The following is a 15445-nucleotide window of genomic DNA, read 5'->3' on the forward strand; positions in this document are numbered from 1 at the left end:
ATATCAGAACAAAAAGAGGAAGTGAGCATGGAATCTGGCAAGTCAACAGGGCTGCCAAATCTAATGGGAAACCCTTCCAGTACCAGGTATTGCAGGAGACGATGTGCACGATCTAATTTTTGTCAACAGAAAAATGTAAACGTTGAAAGTTAAATAAAAGGTAAAGAGTAAAGGATGGAAGTTTCTTTTACAGCTTTCTGCTGCAGGCTCTCTCCTTTAGGAGCCAACCAGTGCAGCCCATATCAAGGAAGAAGCTGGGGGGTGGCTGGAGGAATGGCAGACCCAGAGCCCACCTGCTTGGCACAGCAGTACTCACTTTGCATTTCTGGATAGTCAGCAGCAGATAGGACTTTTTGGCAAGACAAAAGAAGAAATTAAGAAGACATCTGCTATCAATATGCTGCTCTTTAGCAGCTTCCGCTTGAGTCCAAGACACTGCTTCCCCCCCCCCGAAAAGCCCTGAATCCTCTTATGGGGGGCTCCAGGAAGAAATTAATGTTTATGCTTTTGGAGGGATCCAAATGTTACCATCTGCTGTTGTGCAATTTTTCTGTATTACACTGAATGTGTTTAACACATTAATCATTGACACACTATTGTTACCCATTACAGTAACTGATGTTGTCTAAAGTGATGAGCAAGAAAAAGAATCATACTGAATGAATTTCAGCTACAAGGAAAGTTACTGACTTCTGTTCAGCGCCTTCCCAATTTAAAACGCTAATTGAAATCAGTCTACTCCTTGCATCAACAAATGAAGGATAATTATGTTGTTCTTTCAACCTTGTGTTCAGAGATTGCATTGATCTTCATTATATTAATAAGTCAAATTATCCTTCATTTCTGCTAGCTTCGTAAGTAGAAAATTATGCAGGAAGGAAAAAGTAAAGATGTTTTGCATGAATATATCCACTTTTTTTCTCTTGCTTGTTTACCATTAATAGTTATATTTCGGTTATACTATACCTCGATTGCTAAACAACATTAGTTCTTAAATGATCTGATGTTGGTTCACAGAATTAGTTTGGTCTTAGATGTAGTTCTTTAACACAAAAATACGTGAATGGCAGCAGAATTTTTCCAAGTTCCCAGAGCATAAACAATTAATTCTTGTAGGCTGTGAGGTGCAGAATCATCGGCTTCTGTGGTGGTGAGACCTCTTCCAGAGTAGCTGGTGCTGCAGGTCAGGGTGGCTGTGGATCAGCTGGAGAGACACCATAGGGAGCAACAAGAGAGACCAGACAGCTCTAAAACATGACCTAAGAAGGGTGGGAGGACTTGGAGGAGCAGTGTGAATGAGAGAGAAATGAAACCCCTTTACCTCTCAGATGTCTCAGGAGCTGTCAAGGTAAAGCGTGCAATTCCAGGGTACTCAGAAGGCACATCCTGAAAACTAGCTGCCAGCAAACAAATTTCTGCTGGCAAACAGTTTTGGACTTCGTGTTCAACTTACCTAAGTCAGTCCTTTAGTCTGCACAGAAGATCTAAAGGAATAAATATTTAAACTTTGTTGCATCCTCGTGCGTCTATTTTGGATGCTGTATCAGAGAAAAAATCTTGAGGAAAACAGCTATTTCATTTTCCTAGCAATTAAGTTTAGATGCAAAACAAGTATCCACATAAAATCCTTGTTCTTTTAAGTGAATGAATACAGATACTTCCAAACCTCCAATATTTTAGAGACATAAGCTCTAACAAAAGAGCAATTAGTACGACAGTATATGACTCCTATCTGAAAAAAGTCTTGTTTTGTACATAATTTCATTTCTGCTATGTTCAATTCTAGTTCTTACAATGCCTAAATAACAAGGAAAAATGTGAAAAAACTTACAGAACAAAACAATTTTCTTAACTATGCTATCCATGGATAGTAAAATGTAATATGCAGACTGCAGTAAATTTAACCTCTTATTAATATGAAGGAGAAAAATGAGAACAGTCTAAGAGTGCTGCTAATGGGCATTCATTTAGCACAGATTGCAATTACAATCTATGCAGCAGTTCGAAGCTGTTCTACTGAGCTATGAACGGAGTTTATACCACAATTCACAATTTGAAGAGTATAGAACAAGAATGAAAATTATACTCCTTGTTGAATGACTAACAATACAATTTCAAGACATATTAAGCACTAAATAACTAATCTTGCAAAACACTAAATTATTCAAGTCTCATTTGAACTCTTAAGGGTTTAGCAAATTGCACTTTGAGTGTCTATGATCAGGCAAAGGTCTGACCAATCGATGAGACAAAGTCAAACTTTCCATCCGCTAGCTGTTTATCAATGTCATTTTCTTTACAGTCGATTAACTAATGAAGGTTGTTTGTTTCAGTCTGTTACACTGAATATTTGGCTACAGTTTTACTAGATTTAATCACACCTTTTACAAATCAGCTTTGTTTTCAGAAACAGCAAATGATAGAACTTCATTTTATAGGTGTCACATTAGACAGGGGCATTCACATCACATCGAGCGATGGACACAGCCAAATTCTTTGCTTCTTAGTCTGCTTCCCTATTTAGTATTTAGAGAGACTTTCAAGCTTCTGGTTAATCAAAGCTAACATAGACCATTCTCTTTGGTGTCACGCCGAATTTGTAGAAATGGCTCAGAGGCAATGAGCCACCAGCTCAGCAGTCATGGAGCACTGGGATAATTGTCTCTATGTTGACAACTTCAGTCTGAGAGAAGGCTGCCTTTTCATCCTACCACAAAACATGGAGAAAGAGAGAAAACTACATTGCAAAAAAGTTTATTCTCACTAATTCAAAGGAAAAAGGAGGGTGCTGCACCACAGCTTCTCTTTCACTACTATGCTTGACCTTGCAGGCTACAAAATAAAAAATCCTTGTAGCTGTGTTGGTAAATAAACTGATTCAGGCTGACACAGTGGTGATGGAAGTGATATACATAGAACATCAAGCTGTCATTTCTATAAAATGATTTTTTTTAAACTAGCAGCACTTCAGAAAGTGCCTTAAAACACAGCAATCTTTCAGACAATTTTCTTATAACATCAAAAACAAAAAGGGATGAAGGCTGTATTCAAGTGTTAGAGGACAAAAAAAGGGCGATTCAAAAAGCTTCAGTACTGTAATTACAAATAGGACAGTTGCTATTCATATAAGATTGGAAACAAAAAATATTTTGTGCACCCTGAAATCTATTAAAGCTTCTTGAAAGTTTTCTAAATTGAAATATACCTAACTTAGCTTCCAGCACTTCCCGCTTCAGTTACATCCAAGCTGTATTTATTTTAAACAACTGTTAAACCAAAATATGATATAATCATTAAGATCTGGTTAATACTTGAGCCTTGCAAGCATGTAAGCATTCTTGTTCAAATACTACCATTTATTTCTTCTGTGACTAGAGACATCAGTGAAGATTATGATCCTATTATACTCAACGCTGTACAAACACTCTGAAAAGTACTTTTCTCATGCAAATAATATTGTAGCAAGTACCCACCTATCATTAATCTTAGTGAAGTACAGACACTTCTGGATACCTCAGGCAACCACATCCCCTAGGTATGGGATTAGATGCCTGTATGATTCTCATAATCCACATCTGCCATCTCTGGGATTATAGTTCCTAGCTCACAGGTAAATCTCAATACCAGTTTTTAAATAAATATTTCATTAAACTCTTATGAAAAGTTAGAAAGAAAAGCAAAACATTATTTCAACTCTAATACAGAATTTATTTCTTCACCAGTGATTGAAAGTATCAATTTTACTAACACTTTCAGTTAATTATTATTAATATGACTGGGATTAATTATCTGTGGGTAGTATTGCAGCACCACTTGGAAAATTTATGCTTATGACTGTCTGCTGTGCTTTGAAAATCATCATCATTTCATAATTAACATGCAAGGTATTAAACAAATTTAATCTTTTAAAGCTAATATTTTATGAAAGAGCTAGTGTAAAGTCTTTCCCATAAAATAGCAGTCAGAATTATTTAAACCCAAAGCCCACGTAATCCCATAGCATACTCGAACCGAAATAAATCAGTAGCAATCTAGTGGAAGCTCTAGGGAGGACGAAGGAGAGCTTTTGGGGCCAGGTGGACAGTTCAGACACCCCGTGGTATAGGGGGAGCCCCGTGGCAGGTTCATCTCTCCCCGTGCAGGAGCTGAAGGATGCGTTCAACCACAGCGACTGCGGTGCTGGTGACAGCAACTTTGCTTGAACTTTTCCTGTGATAGGAGCGATGATGTGTCATTCTGAAGTTGAAAGTCGGGTTCCCAGGAGGTCGTCCAAAATTAGCTGCTGATGTGTGTTCCCTAATGAAAACATGAAAACTAGTATTTAAATCGATTGAATGAAACGTCTGAGTCATCTCAGGCAAACACTGAGATGCTTCATTTTTCCCTTCTATCTCACACTACTGACTCCAGTCCAAAAGCTGGAAAACTCTCAGAGCAACATAAAGCAGCAGAGGAGCTTGTGTACAAGACAATCAGAAATGGATTTGGAGCTGATTATCAGCAGGAGCAATTTGCTCCTGGAGGCTGTAACACTGCAGATCCAGACTTTCGTCTTTCAGGGAGGTACTAGCTCACAGAATATAGAATAGTAGTTACATAAATCATAACAGCAAGGAAAGCAGCCACAGCATTACCAAGCAAAAAAACTCAGCAATGGCATGTATTTTACAGAGGCATGGGCTCTCTTGCCCCTCATGTTACAAGCCATTTAGGTATTCCTTTCGGAGCCAAAGTACCTGCTGCTACAAAACTCTTACTGCATTGCATTTCTTCTTTTGCAGTATAATATCCACTACCATAGTTTTATGTTTGTGTATAATGTGAGAGCTTATCCAGAGGAAAATAAGATGGAGCCGGTCCAAACGCTACATTGTCCTTTACAAAGGCAGAATACAGCAGCATGCCAGCCACTGTCTGCCGCTTCTCTCATCCCCCCCGAATAACAATGACAGCAAAGGACCTTCAGCAGGAGCCAGTCCCGAAGAAGCACTGGGAGGACCCAGAATGAAGTGGCCCGGCTACAGATGACAAGAAGTTGAACTTGATAAAACGAAGCTTTTCATATATCTTGGAGCTGCACGCAGACATCACAATTAAAATTTTGTGTAGCTCCTATGTGAACCATAAATAGTTTCATCAAAAACAATTAACTCAACCAGAAGGAGGTTTTTCCCCACTTTGGTATACAAATGAGCCTTCATGGACTGTAAGCACTGTAGGAAATAGTCTGCACAACCTTGCCTTCTGTTTTGAGACTGCAGTAGTCAACATCTACATTCACAATTCAAAGGGAAAAAAAAAAAGACATTGAAATGAGTCTGCTTTAAAATATCTTTTCTCACTAGTAATCAGACTGAAACCAGTAGTGAAGAGTTCATAATCATCATGCCTACTACAAACATTTGTTAACATTTATTCTCAAATCAGTCTCTTCCAAAAAATATTGTAGGAGAGTGCCCATAGAAAATAATTATGCTGGGAAAAGACTGAAAGAACATACGAGAATACATTAATTCACTTTGTACTGCAGCTGCTGTAAAGTAACCAAATTCTGTGTTAAATCCCGTTTATTTTACCTGGTGGAGCAAGTACTGCTTCAAGCACCGCAAATTAAAAATGAATCTCTTTAAGAACAATCCCAGCTCCTTTCAGGGGATTCGTGAAACAGCTGTCGAGGGAGACAAGGACAGGGGAGGACGCATCGAGCTCAGGTGGGTGAGACCCACCAGCCCTCGCAGCAGGCACTGAAATTCCCAAAGCAGTTAGGAACGGTGTCCTCCAGTACATGCTGGGGAATGTCCAGAAGGGTAAATGGGAACGTAACGAAGGCAAATGACAAAAATCTGAGCAACAGGTGCCCAGACTGAGTTCTTAGCAAGTACGAGTTCCCCTGGATTTGCTGGGAATACATTAACCTTGTTTGGGGAACATTGCCACGTAGTCAGTAGAGTTCTGACTGCGGGGTTAATGACAACTCCGCTCACCAGGCTAATGTGGCTCCAGGAACCTGAAAACTAAATTTTCTCTTTCAGATGTCAGAATCATTTAAACCCAGTGGCTCAAAAGAGAAGGCTTTCATTTACCAAAAAAAAAAAAAGTCACCCCAATGATCTGGAAAACAAGCACAGGAAGGAAAGCATGCTCTGCAATCCTCCTCTGTGAGCAGAGAAATGCAACAAAAGGTATGCTGATTTTGTTCTTTAAATGGATTTCTGCTTTAACGGAATGCTGCCTACCTAAGTGGATTTATCAGATCTGCACAAGCAGCCTAAACTACCGAGGAGCAGGATGACTTTCCTATCAGCTTAGCATCAGAAAGCTATGCAAACACTGGCAGACAGGGTTGGGGAAATCACGTCTGCTCAGAGAACAAAATTCTGGTCTGTCCAATTGTTGGCTGCACTTTAGTAAAATCACTTCAAAGTATGTGTAAAGCCACAATTTTTATTTTCATGAAAGAAGCAATAAAGTCTTCTCTTTCTTGCTGTACTCTAAAGAGACAGTAAATGCTAACATGTCTTTGAAATGCTTTCAGGGCTGGCGGCAGAGGCCCGTGTTTAGCAGAGTGTTTGCTATGAACATGTTGCACCAGTACTGGATTTCAGCTTGCTTTCAGGTACCTGCAGACTGAAGTATAAGCTCTCCATGTCTTGAAAAGTTCACGCCACAGGCCCAGCGTGACTCCATCCCTCCTGTGTGGGAAGATCCAGGAGACAACTTGCTGAAGACCTGTAGTGATGGCTGCTCTTCAGGCTTCCAGGATGAAGGATATGTGGAGATCACAGCAGCACTAAAATGAGAAAGAAGTCACCTTCATGGTATTTGCAGTGATGGGTAGCCCATGCCTGTGATTAAATGGGGTAGAGAGCAAGCACTAAGGCTGCAGGAACAGCAGCTGCCCAGCAAAACAAAATCACGAGACCATCGTGTGCCTGGCTGTCTGCAGGGCTGGCTCCTTCCTGGGGAACACACGGTGGGGTTTTGTTCACGCTTAGAGCTCCTGGCTGAGTATGTGGAGACTGAATTTGTCTTTAAATAAGACGAGCGCTCAGTTCAGTGCCAACCTGACCACTCCGGATCCATCCTGAGACCTGACAGAGCCAAAGGGTTGATGTGGGCAGCAACGAACAAACTAGGGACCACAAGTGGCAGCCTATATATCACACTAGAAACCACCACGACCATTTAGTGTGCGTCTGTGCATCTATACATTTTATATATGTTAATAAAACCCTAATATTATTAACATGATAGGAATTTCAAAAATATGGAAATGCTCTCACAGGGTGATTGAATTCAAGAGCTCCAGAGTAGTGTAAACCAGAATTAAGTGCATCCAGTGCATTATCCGTGCTGATGCTGAGGCCCACCACTGCACAGGACTTCGTTTTAGCTCACTTGTTTAGAAACCTGTTGCCGCACAAGTGTCTGAAAATTACCATGCAGTCACAACATGCAATTTTGAAGCCAGAATATAAATAGTTTTGAACAGAAGGAGGAGGGAGGTACTTCAGATGCAGATTCTAAAAAACTTCTTTTTGAAGTTTTGAAAATTTTGAAAAATTCTTCTTTAGATTTCTTTTACAAAAGGTAATATTTTTATTAAATAGCAGTTTCCGTTGGCTACATACTTAAAGCTAAATGAAAATTTTATTCAAATATTAACAAAGAAATCAGACAGTGAATACCCTGAAAAAGTTGCCTTTTAATAGATGAAAACAATTTAAAAACATTCTTTAGTATGAATAGGTTTATGCTGATTTACTTCTCTTACAAGGTATTCATTTAATAATAGAGAAAATACTAAGAGGAGCAATGAGAGCATACATACTTTCATTTTATTTTTTATTTTTTTTTTAGTTTTAGCAATACATTTTGCTTCTTTCTTGTTTCTCCTACCAAGGATTTTTTTTATTATTTCTTAAATTATTTTAAAACCACTATTAGCCCATAGTGAAAAATAAACTAATGACAGACCAAATAGATTTCAAGACATGTAGAAAGATGGCCCTAAAATGTCCAGAGGGGTTGTCTGGTCAGTGTTTCTGTTCCTTTTTATCACCAGCTAGCAAGGAACAAAACCCTGTCATTGTGATTTGTCACGCGCTGTGCGCGTGTGTGTACTTTGCAGCTGAAGTCTCATCCACTGGCCCAAAGCGATCCTGGGTGCTACTGATACAGAGCGAGAAGTAATGCACAGAACAGAAGACAATCCCACGGAAAGCAGCTAACTACTCCCACAGACGAGCATCCCACACGTTTTTGCTTGCTCTACAGAGCTCCCCAAAGGTGTGCCGCCGCAGGGCGCTTCCTCCCACGAAGATGCCGTGCTGCATCAGCAATGCTCCCCTGCAGTGTAACACCTCTCCCTTCTCCCTCACCTCCCTGAACAAAAGCTACTGTGGAAATACATAAATACTAATATTTTTATGCGAAGCATCCACAAGTCTACTCCAAATAAACTCAGGTGGAGTCCCCCACTTCACTATGTTGTGTTATGCTAAAAGCTCAAGCAGACGCCACCGTGCATTTGTGGTTTATATTTTGCTGCTAAAGAAAAGAGAAAAAAAAAACAAACATGGAAATGGAAGACCTTGCTACTTCTTAGCAGACATGGAGCTTCATAGACAGGACTGGGAGATGCAGCAGGGAGCCAACAGGCAACATCTCCCCCCAGAAACGCAGCAGACGCTCCCTGCAGAAAGGCAGCGCGCTGCATCTGGGTTCTCACTGCCAGAGGTCTTCAGCAGCTTCGGCTTTTGCAGATTAGAGCATGCTGCAAGGACTCTGAGCACAGCTGAAAAACAAAGCCACTGAGTAGAGAAACTACTAGTTAAGCTAGTTAAAGGATCACAAAGCAGACTCGCAGCCCGCATGGCGTTGACCCAGCTGAGCCGGGCAGGGCCAGGCCGGCAGGAGGGCAGGCTCACGCCGCTCGCTGCCGCTGGAAAACACAGCACTGAGTCACAGCTTAATGTTCTGAGGCTGCAGCACATTTTTTTTTTTTTTTTTTTAAAAAAATCATCAGAAACCATCTTTAAAACTGCTTGCCTGGAATTTCAAAGAGCACTTTAGAACAAGTTCTTAAATAAGACTTTCAAAATTTGCCAAGGACTACTCCACATTAATTCAGCAGAAGTAGCTGTGCTTCCCATCCCTTGCCTTGGCAGCACATTGCACCAACACTCCTGCTCAGAAACCATTTCCAGCTCTTCCAGAGCACAGGATCAAGTTTGAGGTAAGTCATTTACATAAATCCATAATGCATCCACCAAGCTCTTAGTTCTCAAGGGTGTTATAATGCTAATAGAGAAATAACAAAGGAGTAGTTTTATCTTCCTAGACCCAACACCTCTATACTTGACATCTATGGTCCAAAACGATGGATACAGCTGCAGGCTTCCCACTGTAGTATTTTCATAATCCTTGCTTCTGGGCATTTATGGTCTAAAGCTGTCTGTTAAGGGCTGCAAAAATATTTTACTAAAGCAAGTTGAAATGTTGAAGATAGCCTGATTTTATGAATGGATATTTAAACTGATATTTGGTAAGCCATGGAGAGCACTTACGGAACAGTTTGTGGCTGCGTTCATAAGCACGGTAGGGTCAAAACCATTGGGCAGAGCACCCTGGTTTACACAGTAACTGAGGCTGCAGGCATAGCACACAGCACATGCCACTCCTGCCAGGTCTACACATCCCTACTATGTAGGAATAGCAGAGAGGACTATAAATGTACTGACCCAAAGCCTTTGCTAGTAGAGAAATAACGTTTTTTTTTTTTTTTTAATATTTTGCATGTTTTTTTCCATGCCATGACACTTTAAATTAAGGCAAAATCTTGGATTTAAATTCCAGAAATACAGGGATCTACACCACAGCCATCTTACCTTCAAGATGCTATGTGAAGAACCTAGAAATTGAAGTCCAAGAAAAAGCAACCACAGGTCTGATGTATGGTAACCAAAAGTAGCTTTGAAGATGGAAATAAACAATGGACTGACACCTGCACTGTACTCTATCTTTATCTAAGACACACTGCATATTGGTTTTCTTTAACTTTAGTTCCAGAGAACGAGGATATGAAGAATATTCAGCCCACCTAATTTAAGCTACTGAGCACCCAGAATTGCTACTAATTGCCTCCCAGGTACATCCACCTCTCTCCCATTAGCTGTAAGAGAAGTTTAGATTCCTTACTTTGCTCCTTTCAATTGTGCCTCAACATTTGGTCTGGTTTTTGACATTTATAGAATCCTTTTTCTTTTTTTTTTTTTTTTAAGAGCTTTTATTGTAAATGACCTTACATGGCACTGTATGTCCTTTGAAAACTTTTAGCAATAATTGATCAATTTTCCAAAGTTTGGGGGGGGGGTGGTGGGTTAATGTTTTTTGTGTTAGTGGAGCTGGGCATATAATACATCTGAAAGCAGTTAATCCAATTGTCTTTCACCCAAAGGTCAGATAGTCCCGAAACAACGTTTTAGAAAATGTAGTCTAAATGAGCAGTGACCTGCATACACAACAGTCCTCCTCATCCGAGCATCTGTAATGATCACATTTTCCCTTTATGGGAAGCCATGCAGGATAAAAAAAGTCCTGTTGTAGGACTAGAAAGAAGAAAGGAAGCCCAGGCTTTGGGGACAATTGTCTCAAACCCTTTTAAAGGACCAGCTGATGTCCCCAGACTCAGATATCTTAAACTCCAAAGTCAGAGTGCATTGCAATATTTTCCTCAATTGCTTCCACCATAGCCAAGGGCCATTTACAACACTGGCAAACTGCTTGGGAAATGGAGGAGCAGGATGATGGCATTTTGAACACTGGCAATGTACCACCTTTTATGGCTGAAACACCAAGCCTAATTTGCCACTAGCAACTCATAAACTAAGTAATCTCATATCAAAAAAGTAACATTGCCACGGAAAAAAACTAAAGCTGCAGTTTGACCCAGTTTCAGATTCCCTTGCTGAATTTTAAAGGATTAAAACAAAAGTTGACTTTTACAAAGTAACTCCTTTAAGCTGAAAAATAACGCATAACATAAGCATGAAACATTTAAATTAAAATGGAATTAAATATAAGGTTTGGCACCGTGCAGAAAACCTCAGTTCTTAGCGTAACGTTGCAACCTTGTCTCTGCAGATGCTCTGCAATGAGCACAGGCAGTAACGCCGCCTGGGAGTCGCCCGCTAAAACACCTCAGCTACAGAACAGGTACAGAGGGGATGTAAAAACAGTCAAATGGTGAAATCCTATTCGTGTGCTAGCTTTAAATTTATTCAACTTAGTTTGGGGAACCAAAGGTAACGTTTCATCAGATAAAGCACCTCAAGACCCTTCACTACATCAGTTGGACGTTTCACTGCACGGTGTGCCCAGAAGGGACGTCTGGAGACACGAGTGCCAGAGCTGCTGGAAAAGCAGGGAAAGAGGGAGGGAGAAGGGAGAGAGCAAGGAGGGAAACTACAGTTTTGCTTATTTGGATGTTGCTTCATTTATAGAAGGCCCAACTAAAGTGATACCCAATTATCCAGGCCCAGGTGACAAAGGAGGGTCATTTTAAACTCATTAAGGGATAGATAACATGAAATGCTTTTTCCTTCTCCTGAGGAGTCCTTTCCATGTCTAAGTACTACAGGAAAAGTCATTCTTTCCCCAGTGGACTCTCAACTATTTCCATAACAGAAAGCTTCAGAACCATGAGGTGCCCTTCAGAGGTTTGCACACCCAATTCATTTCCAAGAACTATTCATAGAACAGACAACTCAAGGAGTTTCCAACCACAGCCCAGCTGAAAACCTGAAAGGCTGAACACCAGTGACCTCTCGAGGTCCCTGAAGTGCCCTTGGGGCTCCAAAAACCTCACCAGCTTGCAGCAGCGATGGGCTGCATGTTAGCGGGTCAAGGGGCACCTCCCAGCTCAGAGCATATCAACCATGCTTACAGATTAACAAACCTAATGACATCATTTTTTCAATGCACGCTGAGAAGTAGCCAGGACACGACAAAACCAGCATATTCCCTTCAGCCTGTACTTGGTGGTCCTATTGTAAGTTTTATAAAACAGGCACGCATATGTGCACTCAAGCACGTTTTGTGCATGGATATCTTCATTGCAGCTACCTGCAGGTGTTCTGCTTTTCCCCCACCTGTCCTGAGCACACTGCTACTTGCATTGAGATGCAGATTTACAGGTAAATGGGAAAACCAGGCCAGGAGTTACCAATGGAAAAGGAGAATATGATAGCTACTTAAAGAGATTAACTTTCTCATTATTGTGTCACTGCACGCTGTAATTCAAGCAGCTGGTAGCCTCATTTCTGTAACTACGGAAAATTAAACTGGGAGAGAAAGCTCCTTTTTGTGCTGTTGTTTTCATGGCTACAAGACTTTGTTATGTGCCTTTTGTGCCTGTGGTCCTGTACAGGAGGCTCAGCATTTAAAGGGCAAGAAGAGTTGTTTTTCCTATAAAATTTGCTTTTCTTTAATTTGCTACAGAAGCAGTCCTGTAAAAGTCCAGATAATCTGAACTAATTTGCAACAGCAGTGTTAACACCTCACCTTTCCCTTACACAACAGAGGCAGGCAATAAATGTAGCAAAATTAAATTTTCTTTGTTTAAATAGGTTTTTCACTGTAGGCTAATTTTTGCATCAACAAATTTATCTTTTATGGAAACATATGCAAAACACTACAATATATGTTAGAAAAAGCAAGAGTAACTCATTTTATTGGTAGCGGAGACCCTATGGGCTGATATAAATCTGTATCACTTCTCACACATCTATGGAATTTTTTGCTGCATTAATTTTGGTTCTAGCAATATTATTGCTGGGTTAAAGCTATTTTCATAGGAACACTTGGAGCAAAACTGTCCTGGAGCATAAAGAAAATTAAAACATTTTTTTTCTGTATTACATTATTATCTTTAAGCTCCTTTGAACTCTACTGCTAAAACAGGTACTGTGGGTTAAATTAACCCATCTTTACTGAGGGACAGGCAGCATCAACCTTTTCAGAGAAAACTATTTTCATGTGGGTACCTCAGGGGCATTTAAAAATCCATGCAGAGTATCTCTTACTCATGTTCAAATTAACTATATGGATTGGAGAAACTCAGCATGTATCATTAGCTTTGGAATTAGATGCTTTCCTTTCAAAGCATGAGTAATTTGTGCGCCTTCCTATCCCATATGGGATCTACGAGCCTTTTATTGAAGTAACAGTTAGAGAAAGGTAATTACTAGAGAAAACATAGGATAACTTAACCAGATAATAGGCTATGTAAAAATCTCAGGTTTATCATTTCTAAGGAAGATTTTTCCCATCAGCAAAATGCTGTGGGTTTGCCTTAACTGTTTGTCTAGATTGAAAATCTGACTCGTGGGTCAGTGGCCAAGATGCGGCTCAAGCAAAGAGAAGCTACAAGAGAGAAGGGAAAAAAATAAATAAACCTAGAAAACACTGCCCAAAAGGAAAGATTGGGAAAACTGGGGTTGTCTGATTTGCAGGTGCCTACAGGGAGTCACGATAGCACTCCGCCAGTGTTTTAAAGGTAATGCAATGATCTGGAATAAAGTCTTCTCAGTGGTCACTAGCGAGAACACTACAAGTGATGAGCAGAAATCAAGTATTAACAGCCAGAAAGAATCAGGGTAAATACTAAGAAAAGCTTCTCCAAGGTAAGGACAGTCACACCCAGGAACACGTGTCCATGGAGGTTGTGGGCTCTCCATCAGCACAAAGTCCTGTAACGACGGGCTACACAAATGCCTGTCGGTAATGGCTTAGATGCAACGGTGTCGGTGCGATGGGATGAATTCAATGACTCCCCAAATCTGTTTTCTACATGTAAATCAAGGCTGCTCTGTTCACCAAACCTAGCTCTTATTTACTCTAGTCCTATTCTGGCAATTTGGCAATGGCCTCACATATGAACAAGTAGTTCCCCAAGTGCAAAAGAGCCATTTCTCTGTGAGGAGAGCTGCAGGAAGGTGACCAGCCAGTAGCACCTAGTGGCTTTTTTTTTTCTTACTTCAACAGTGGGATCCCCTCTAGAAATGAGACACTTACCTGTAGTCCCAATGCTATCTACGTCAGCCCCATCTCAGAGCACGCCTCAGCTCAGTACAGACGTTTTCCTCTTTTCTGCAGTGTGGTGATTTGGACGAAAATCTATCAAAGTAGAGAATATCTTAGATTGTAGAAAATAAAGAATAATTCATTTGTACCCATTTGTATCAGAGCTGTAGTTGCCCTACAAGAACAGTCTCTAATATCATCTGTCCAATACACAGCCCAACGGATATTTCAGATATGTGGTTCAAAATACATACCAGTAACAATTGCTTTCAGCTGAGAGAAAACACTGCTTAACACAGCTACCCAGCAGTCAGTTTTGCTGAAATACATTCAGAAGAGAAAATCCTTCCAGAGAAGGTGAGTGACATGCTGGTCACTGCGGTAAGGTGAATAGAGCAGCTGAGTGCTTTACTGTTCTTCACTGATACATAGCTCTTTGGAGTTAGCTCTGTGAAAAGCTGAGTAAGCAAGCCCAAAAAATGTTTGTGAAACGCAGAGGGAAAATGTGGACAACATCTCACTAAAGTATCATTTGCCTGTCCTTTGACTATTTAGTTCAGTTAAATTCATGATCCATAAAATAGAGAGCAATAAAATCCATTTTTTGTTGCTGTGTTGAATTAAAGTATTACTAATCATGCTTGAGAAAACATTGCTCTTAGACACTGTTGTGGTTTTAATCAGGAAGCTGAGCAATTGCAGATATTATTTCCCCTTGACAAGTTTCAGCCCGAGTGTTTCTTAATGCCCTAGTAGCCTAAAGACTCCTGTGAGAACAAAACACCAAGCCCTAGCATAAAGACAAAGGGCCCAAACTATTCCACGGGCAAAAATTATGCAGTGATTTAGCCCAAAAGGGCTAAATTGGTTTCACTTATTCCCCTCCCCAGAGAAAAGCTGGACGTTTCCAATGGCAAACCTCCATTTGCATGGCGCGGAGCAGAGGGGAGGGCAGAGGAGGGGGGCAGCACCTGCCTGCGTCGCCCTGTAGCCACTGGTGCTTTTGTTGCACTGTTGTGACATTTCTTTCACAAACAACTGTCAAAAAGGAGAGAAAAAAAAATCTACTTTAAGCCTGCATTAACATCCAGAAAATGCAGCCCTCTATAACCTTCATGCCTTCAATGCTCATTGAAAAAGCAACATCCCTCTGCAGCCTGGGTGCTGTACCCTATTCAAATGCAAGTCCACTCCTTTGAGATTCCTTTTATTCTTTAACAAAGGTGCACTGGTTCCCAATAAGCATCCTTTATACCTACAATTTTAGGCTCCCAGATCTAAATATAAAAAGCTAGATGTCCTGTTGCTACATTAATATGTTGTCCTCATTTCTGCATTAACTCAAGTGATTCTCTTTGCT

The 15445-nt window shown here is 40.5% G+C and overlaps 1 long non-coding RNA gene across 3 annotated transcripts in view; it reads right to left on the reverse strand.

Annotated features, from left to right (window-relative positions):
* Window positions 1-1617: 1617 nt before the first annotated feature.
* LOC106043553 (uncharacterized) overlaps window positions 1618-15445 on the reverse strand; it is an 87289-nt gene continuing 73461 nt past the window's right edge. Inside the window, exons 8-12 of one of the 3 annotated variants that reach the window (XR_010833532.1) lie at window positions 15005-15123; window positions 14340-14543; window positions 14077-14178; window positions 6621-6790; window positions 1618-4296 (exon numbers count right to left, since the gene is read on the reverse strand). This is a non-coding gene — a long non-coding RNA (uncharacterized lncRNA). The remainder of the gene's footprint in view (window positions 4297-6620; window positions 6791-14076; window positions 14179-14339; window positions 14544-15004; window positions 15124-15445) is intronic. The other 2 variants (XR_010833531.1, XR_010833533.1) reach the window with 2 other exon arrangements.

This window comes from Anser cygnoides, chromosome 9, assembly GCF_040182565.1.
Source record: "Anser cygnoides isolate HZ-2024a breed goose chromosome 9, Taihu_goose_T2T_genome, whole genome shotgun sequence".
In the NCBI taxonomy this organism is placed as follows: Eukaryota; Metazoa; Chordata; class Aves; order Anseriformes; family Anatidae; genus Anser; species Anser cygnoides.